The sequence below is a fragment of the Fukomys damarensis genome, unplaced genomic scaffold (assembly GCF_012274545.1).
Source record: "Fukomys damarensis isolate Sample0158 unplaced genomic scaffold, DMR_v1.0_HiC HiC_scaffold_9, whole genome shotgun sequence".
Taxonomy (NCBI): Eukaryota; Metazoa; Chordata; class Mammalia; order Rodentia; family Bathyergidae; genus Fukomys; species Fukomys damarensis.
The window spans coordinates 49156207-49165330 of record NW_022900921.1 but is presented as its reverse complement, the minus strand read 5'-3'; positions in this window follow the sequence as shown (position 1 = coordinate 49165330).

Here is a 9124-nt window from a genome sequence, read left to right as displayed (position 1 = left end):
GAGTAGTGCATAATAGGAGGAAGGATGAGAGTCATGATGAAAATGAATTAGAGTGTAGTCCCAGAACTTTAAAAAAATATCTACCAGGCTATTTTTGTTATTGTTTCCTTATTTTGTCTTCAACCCCAACAGGGAGAATTTCCAGGGCTTCCCACCCGCCCTGCTGAGGCAGGAATGACCTTGCTAAGAGCTAACGGGCTAACCAATAGCTGGAGCATCCTCAAAACAGGGCGGGGACCAAATCCTGAGGTGCTGGCTGGGAACCATGTTGGTGTGTCTGCTCCTGAAGTGTGACAGATTACAACATCCAGTGTTTAATACTACAATAACATCGGACCACTTATTAATACTAATTTGGAGATTTTTACTGGAGTCACACAGAGAGCATATACAGGCAATTTGAGGCATAAGTTTCAGGCTGTGGACACAGACTTAAGAGATGCTGGTATATAAACACCATCTATAGACAGGAGACTGAGAGAAAGCATCTTAAAATAAGAACGATGTAAGGAAGAGAGGAAGTGTGGAACATTTGGTGCTGGGAGTGTAGATGTAAGGAGCAGCCTGTGAAGGAGGTGAGGAGGTCCCTCTGGAGGAGGAATAAGGGAGAAGGGGTGGCAGGAGTGGTGGACATTCCAGTGGGAACAGGCACAGCAGGGGGACTAGGCTGCTTTGACCAGAGAGGTGGGACCCGAAGCCAGGCCATGGGCTTTGACTGGTAAGTGTGAGGTGTTTAGGGTGTAGAGGGGGACAAGGCCCACCAGAACTTCACTCAAGAAACAACAGAGAGAAGCAATGTAGTCACATCTTTTGAAGGGTGACCTAAGCTGACTTCTAGTCAATGTTAATGAGAAGGGTAGTAGAAATTCTATTCTGGTAGAAAGGCAGGAGGTTGGAGAAACAGGAGTTGAGCAGGTGCACTAGTTCGAGGATATGCCCTCAGCCATGGGAATCAGATCCCTCAGAAGAGTTGACCAGGATCACTGCATCTGAAGACCAAACGCAAGGCAGAGCAGAGAAAATACCCTCAGGAGGAATTGAAGGTCTCAGATATTTAAGGCACAAAGCTCAAAAGGTGCTAGGAATTCAGCCAAGGAGCTAACAAACAGCAGAGAGAAAAGAAACGCCCAAGATGAGAACAGGTAGGACTTTTCCTAAAAAGCATTCTAATGGAGCTGAGTTTAATATTCAGGGCTAAATGTGTGGTTGTAGTTTCTTTGAAAATAAAACAAAATGACTCCTAAATACATACATCACACATGCACACACACATGTGCACACACACACACAGACAAACAAACAAAACTCATAGTTTTCAGTGTTATGGTCTTTAAAGGGAAAGCCCTTGGCTTGCTGTAGAAAGCACATATCTGTCAGCTGAGGTGAGAGGGCAGAGAGCAAGGTTCTGCCAACAGAATATTTCAAGAGCATGTCATAAACATGTACTCTATCCATCCATGCTTTGAACCTGAAGCAGCTCCTGGGTGGATTAATATCCCAACCTCTTACCAGGTGAGGTCTTAGCAAAGGTTAATTTTATTTTTGATGAGAACTCCTTCCCAGCTCTCCCTGAATCCCTGGGAGGAAATTAATCTGGAAAAAAAGGCAAGGGCAGAGCAGCACCACCTTCCTCTTTTGCTGGCTGCTGGTCATGACCCTGTGTCTTCCTTGGCCTCATGGTCTGGAGGCCCAATGGAGGACAGAGGAGCAGAGGTGAATGAGAAAACCAGGGATTGCTGGGAGAAACTCTGGAGGAAAAAATACTGCTTCCTACATCACACAATTTTCAGCTCTGGGATGGATTTTCCATGCATTGAAATTAATCTGCCAAGATGAAATTTAAGTTTGCCTATGGTTGAATTAGATAACTAAGGCATCTTCACAAATAAGGAAGGGAAGAATAATGGTGTCATCATTTTTGTATGTTGTTTGTCTTTCAGATCATGGTAGGATTTACTGAGCTTCAGAAAGAAACTATGAGCCAGAGGCAGGGTCTTTCAGAGAAGATCAAATGTTCCATAACTCAAAATAAACAGAAATATCTAGCTGTTAAGAAAAGAATCTTGCATTATTTATTTTATGCACAGGGCTTTTCAATCATAGATCTGTTTTTCCCTGGTCTTGCACATTTTCTGTCATCATTACTATCTGTCTTGATGTCACCTTCCTCACCCCTTGTTTTGACTTCAGTGTATCTTTGTGGTTTTCCTTATTGTATCTATGTTTCACTCAATATTCCGCATTGTATTTCCACCTTAAATCTTTGGTTCTCATTACAATAAGAACAAGACACTTCCCTGCTCACAACACAAGCTTCTGACACCTCTAATGCTGTCTGTGCTCATTCTAATCTTGATGAAGGATTTGAGTACCTTTGTTTATCTGAGTATCTACCAAATGCTCACAGTATTTAGACTCTTCTATTTTCTTGTGATGAAAACAAGTGTCCCAGGTGTGATAGTTAACTGACTGTCAACTTGAGTAAGAAATACCCAACTAAGTTTAATCAGCATAGTTCTGGGTATGGCTGAGGGAATTTACTGAAGAAAGAAAATGCACCCTGGCTATGAATGGCACCAACCAATAGGCTTCTGACTGAATGGTGTAAAGGGAAAGAAGGTTGTCTCATTTCTGCTTCTTTGGAGAAGCTCCAGTCTTCTTTTCACCTCAGACATCATCTCCTGGCTTCCAGCAGAGCCCCTACAGTCTCCCAGTACAGATTTGCACAGGACAGTACAGTGTGCTCCAGACCTCTGACCTTTGACTGGATCCTTTAGCTCCAGCCAACAGGCATGCAGACAGCCTTTTGTACTCTTCCAAACCTGATTCTGTGGGCTGCAGTTATAAGCCTGTCTTGTACATTCTTATGTATTTGTATATCTTGCATTAAATATGTTTCTCTAGCAAGCACTGGGTAACTCAGCATGTATTTACCAACCATAGGTTTACTTATTTTGTTGGTCCTTCTTCACACAAGAAAGATTAAATTTACACCAAAGGTGAGAGGAACAAATTCTTAAAGAACAGGAATCCTAAAGCTAAGACAGAATGTGCCTATGTTGGAAGCAGAGAGTCAAATATTTCTATATTGTAATTCAGGTTTTGTTTTCAGCTGGTGTTTGAAAGGTCAAATGTCACTTACTCAGAGTCCTCCATTCCTGCATGTATAGCCTCCAGATGGGTAACCCACTTTCCACTCATTTTATGACCATTCTTTCTCTGTGTCCACCATGATCACCAGTTTTCTCCTGATTCCTTTATCTTAATAGAAGGACTTTCCATTTTCTGTTCCTGTTAAGTTTCTCTTTGGCCCAGCAATGTATCTCATGGGTTCCACCCACACACTCTCCCTGCACAGCCTTTCTTCCCCTGCCCCAAACACATGCACACACTCTTGCTCCAGCTACAGGTCTGTATCCTTGTGTTCTATCTGAGATCATCACACCGCTTGTGTTGCTATAGTGTGTCTCTCATCTGGGTGCTCACTCTGGTTCCCCTGTCTCATAGGCAGAGAATTGAGTCAGTCTCCAGCATCACAGACACTAGGAAGATCGCTTGCCCAAATCAGTGTTTGCTCTCAGCTCTTGAAAGCAGGAAATCTGGATGAGGCTGCCTGGCCAGAGATAGCACTAGGGAAGTGATGGGGATACAAAGCTAGAAGATGGACTATCTGTGAATTGCAGCTTAATTTGCATTGCCCTGGGCTCCTCCAGTCACCAGATGGAGTATTCTCACTGTGAAGCTTCTGGTCTTTCCAAGGATTACTTTGAAAAATGGTTAATAGAGTGGAATAAAGGAAAACCTTGAAAGAAACAATTCTCATCAAGAATTGAAATCTAACCTATTTAAAAAGAAGTGGAAGAAGAGGGGGAGGATGGGAAAGAGCAGAAGCAAAATGTGGAGGAAGGAAAGGAAAGAAAGAGAGTTACGGAGAGGAAGTCAACAACAGGAAAGGAAACTCAAAAGTTCTAAACTACTGTGTAGAAACTGAAAATCAAGCATTAGGTGTGAAGAATAATTGAGATTCTTAGTGATAATATAATTTCAGGTAGAAACAGGTGAAGGAAACAAAAGATGATTATTAAAAGAAGAATATTGAAATCAAATCTAGGTGTTCTAACACCCATCTAATGAGAGTTCTACAATGGGGGTGATGAGAGACATACAAAAAGTGGAGTTAGTGGGGAAATGTTTTAGAAAGGACATAGCCCAGCATAAAGGTAGTAATTTTACCTTAAGAATGGAAGGGACAACAGGGTGTGGGCATACTGATGAATTTTTCACTTCTACAGTCTAATGTGTGGTGGATAATAGGATTACAAAATCTCTTGGTTGCTAAAAAATTATTTCTAAGTACTTGGAAGCCTAATGTAAAAATAATTATCATCTGGAACTAAAATTCCATTTTATTTTAAGAAAGCACAGGTGGTAGTGAAGTTGGGAGGAAAGGTAAAAGCATGCCAAAAATAGTGTCCTGCAGCAGGAGACACAAAGGAGGAGACAAACATATTTCTAAAATGTTTTAAGGTAATAGGCAAAAGGAAAACAACAGAAAGTGCTGGCAGATGGTATGAACTCACTTCAAAGAAGCAACCTGAAAGGCCAACAAACCAATAGTAAATTAATAACCAAAGACACAAACCATGTAAAAAGTAATAAAATGGTACTTTTCATACCCACACTGTTAAAAATTCAGGATAATAATATTTCATATTTATTAAGTGCTTGCTATGTAAAAGAATATTGGAGTAAAGAGGATAAAAGGATTGTCGCACTCTTTTCCCATAGAAACCATGTGGAGAATGTGATCCTAACAATGTATCTCTAGGTGAGGGTGTGCAGGATTGGGGCATTGCCAGAGCCTTCTCCACTCTTCTAAAAGCCCTGTTACCTCCCTTCCTAGCCAACCCCATGTGTACTGTGTTCACCTCCTCAAGCCTGCTCCATCAGTGATCAGCCTGTGGCAGCTGCTCATCCACTGCCATCATCCCCTGGAACTCAAGTTCCCAGGGCACTGCCATTTGGGCCACCAAAGAGTTTCTTCTCAGTCCTTGATCCAACACCACTCCAGATGATGGGCATTGTTGACCACTTTGTCTTTCTGGAAATACATTCTTTTCATCATGGTTCCATTATTTGCAAGTTGCTTCTTGTTCTGCTTTCCTAAACTTCATATCCTTCTCTTTCCCATCTCATCTGTCTCCTCACTCTCCACAGGACTCCAGAAGTATCAGCTATGAACAACATTACTTAAAATATGTGGACTCCCTTAAAGGCAAGGCAGGAAATAGAGTTGCACCAAAGACAAACTAAAGATGAAATAAGTATTGCAGCTATTAATGCATAATCTCAGACTATCTTGGTCCACTTATATTTACATTCAAAGCTATACTTTTAACGATAGTCATTGATTGTGTACATGTGACTGAGAATGAAGCATGTGCCAAGATGGTAATTTAAAAGGGATCTATTGTAAGGAAAGAAGCACAACTGTTATTAAAATTAAGCGATAGTGATAAAAGGGCATGATATTAGAATAAAAACAGATATGTAGATCAATAGAACAGAATAGAGGACATAGAAACATTCCCAGATATGTTCTGCTATTTGGGCCTCAACAAATGGGCCAAAAGCATATGTTGAAGGAAAGATAGCCTATTTAACACATGGCTCTGGGAAAACTGGTTGTCTGTTTGCAAAAGATTGAAATTGGACTCATATCTTTCACATGTACTAAATTAAAATTAGAATAGATCAAAGATCTAAACTTTGAAACAGAAACATTAAGGCTACTGTAAGATAAGACAGGTAAAAAGAAGCCATAGGCATAGGAAAGGATTTTCTAAACAGAACTTCAATTGCACAAGAAATAACAGCAACAATCAACAAATGGGATTATATTGGACAGTTTCTGTACAGCAAAAGAATCAAATAGTAGAGTGAAGTGACAAACTACAGAATAGGGAAAAATTATGAGCTACCCTCAGACAGAGGACTAATATCTAGGATATATAAAGAACTAAAAAAGAATTAGACCACCTACAATTAAAGACCCAGTCTAGAAATGGGCAAAAAAAAAACCCAGACCCTTCATAGAGGAAGAAATACAAATGACCAATAAATACATGAAAAAATGGTCAACATTTTTGACTATTAGGAAAATGCAAATTAAATCAACCCTAAGATTCCAACTTACTCAGGAAATAATGGAAATCATCAAGACATCAAAATAACAAATGCTGGTGTGGTTGTGGTGAAAAGGAACCTTCCTACATTGTTGATGAGAATGTAAACTAGTATAATCATAATGAAAATCAGTATGGCATTTTCTCAAAGATCTAAAATGGGAAATTGCGTGTGACTCAGATATTCCCTTTCTAGGTATCTTTCCCAATGAGCTGAATACATCATACTACTGTGTTAGATGTATACCAGTGTTTATAGCAACATAATTTATAAAAGCTAAATTCTGGAAACAGCCTGCATACCTATCAACAGATGACTGGATAAAAGGGAGGGGTATAGGAGAAGGAAGGGGAATGGGGAAAAAATAAGAAACAAGATATATCATGACAGGTACAACTTCCTAATGGTGAATGTGATCATAATGTATACCTTACATGTACCAATAAACTTAATGGAAAAAGGAAAAAATAAAATGGATAAAGAAGACTTAGAGGAGGAGGGAAGGAAAGTTTTTTTTTTAAAGAACCAAGCTATGTTATGAACATATACCCACTCCCCAAGATGATTGTAAACTACTTGTACTGCAATCATGTATTAATAAAGAAGAAAAAAATTATGAAACAACTAACTCACCTCCATTGTTTTCAGACTTGGCTGTGGAATTCCATCACTGTCTTGTTAAGTGAGTGCCTTGCACTAGCACTGTATAGAGCAGCCATTCAGCCTGAGTGACTTCTGTACACAGCAAGCTCTAAAGACAGAATCTTATAAGTTACTAACTTAGAACAATTCAATGGGGATAAAGTGATAGCTCAGAACCAACGTATGTTGTGTATGGTCTTTGTTGCTTTTGTGATTGATAGAACCCCAAAGGAATGGCTCAAAAAAATGGATAAACTAGACTTTAGTCTCAGAGGAGTCTACAACTAAATAATTTTGGAAACATAAAAGGTGATTCAACAATTACAGTTAGTATTTCCAAATGTCTAAATTTAAATTTGAGGATTCAGGGAAAAGCAATTAAAATTACCATAATTCATAGGAATTCCTTATATTAAAATTACTCTCCACTTTTGATAACATTTTCTCTGCTTTTAACATAACAAGTGACTATACAACTCAACATCATACTATGTTGGTATGATAGAATTTCATTAGAGGTTTTATATGCTTTCTTTAAAAAATGACGTGTGTTTATGTAAATATATGTATATGTACATAATAAATGAGTGGTTCATTTATTAACAAATATATTTTGCTATTTCAAAACCATAGAAAATAATTTCTATCTGATAATGATATTTGACAATAAAAACATGAAGAGAAGGAAACAGACCAAAGAAATTCTTGTAAAATTTGAAAGATAATACTCACATACACTTGCAGATTCTCACACTAGAGAAACTATTTGGTATTTACACATATGTGTCCTATGTAAAATAGGAAGAAAAGGAACAAAGGGGAAGAGGAAATGGGAGGAGTAGGGAAAAGGAGGAAAGGGAATGGAATTAATATGAGAAAATGAAAAATAATGGAAACAAAGTCTTTGTAGATAGTGATGGAGGGAGGGGTTGAAGGGAGGACAAATAGACAAAAACTAAAAACCAAGATTAATTATGCAAAGGTACAAATTTCCAACAATGAATGTGATATTGTATAAATTAAATGTACCAATAAAATTAATTAAAAAAGAAATATGAATTCAAAACAGTAATCAGAGAAAGGAAAACAAATTAATAGGCATTCAACTGAAATTTATAGAACAATATAAACAGCTGAAATTTATTATTCATTGTATTTTTCTATAATGTTGTTCATGTCTATAACCATAAATAAATAAAAAGCAAGCCAGTGAATGAGAAAAAAAGATAATACTTACAAACAAGATGGTGGAGTGGTGAGCAGCAGAGAAAGAGCTTCTCTGAGATTTGGTGGCCTGACACTGGAATATAGCAGTGTGAGGAGCAGAAGGAGGAAGGAAGTGGATGCCTGGAACCCAGGAGGGATCTGAGGTGAGACTTGAAGTCTACAGGAAGAGTGAAGAGAGAGGTTTTAACAAAGAGGAGGGAGGTAACAAGAAGCACTCTCTCCCAGAGCCTGGACTCTCTGAGAGGGAATGTTGGACTAAAACTGCAGATGCACAATGACTACTGATGATCCAGAGGCCTCCACAGAGAAACACACCAGTGGAATGGGGCAGTGGATGAAATGGCCTGCAGCAGCTGGTGAGTTATCTGGATTTGGACCTCACCCAGAAGAGAGTGATTGGCTAGTAGCCATCTTGGAGAGGAGCCAATTGAGCTTGGAACTCAGAACATCTGTGGGCTGACCCTATCTGCTGACTTCTGGTGCCTTGGTGAGGGTGCCAAGTTCAAGTCAGCAAGTGGTCAGGGAGCAGAGTTTAAGCCAGCAGGCGACATATAAACTATTATAGGCTCAAAGAATCCAGTTCCAGCCTCATAGCTAGAAACTAGCCTGAAATTCAGAGGAACTAAAGGGGCAGGCTGGCTGGCTGGGACTATTCACTATCCCACTGTGAAGCTGCAGCTAGCCCACTGGGATTAATCAATTTGGCTCTGGACTCTGTTTGCCCACATTGCCTGACAGTGACAGCAGAGACACATCTTGAATTGGACATTTTTGAGTTTATCTTTTTTTCTTTTCTCTGTCTTTTTTCCTTCTTTCTAGTTCTTTTTTTGTTTAGTTTTTTCTTGATTGAATACAGTTTCTAGTTTCTTGTTGTTCTATTCTGTTCTTGTTTTTATTTTTCCCTTTCTCTTTCCCACCTGTCTTCACCAGTTTCCTAAAGTTTGTCCTCCAGCCTTGCTTCTGACTTCTTCCTCTTCTTTTATTTATGTTTTCTACCCCTAAACCATTTAAAATATTGTCCCCTCAGGGTAAAAAAGCCATATTAAAGGCTATAATTTGTCATTTTCTA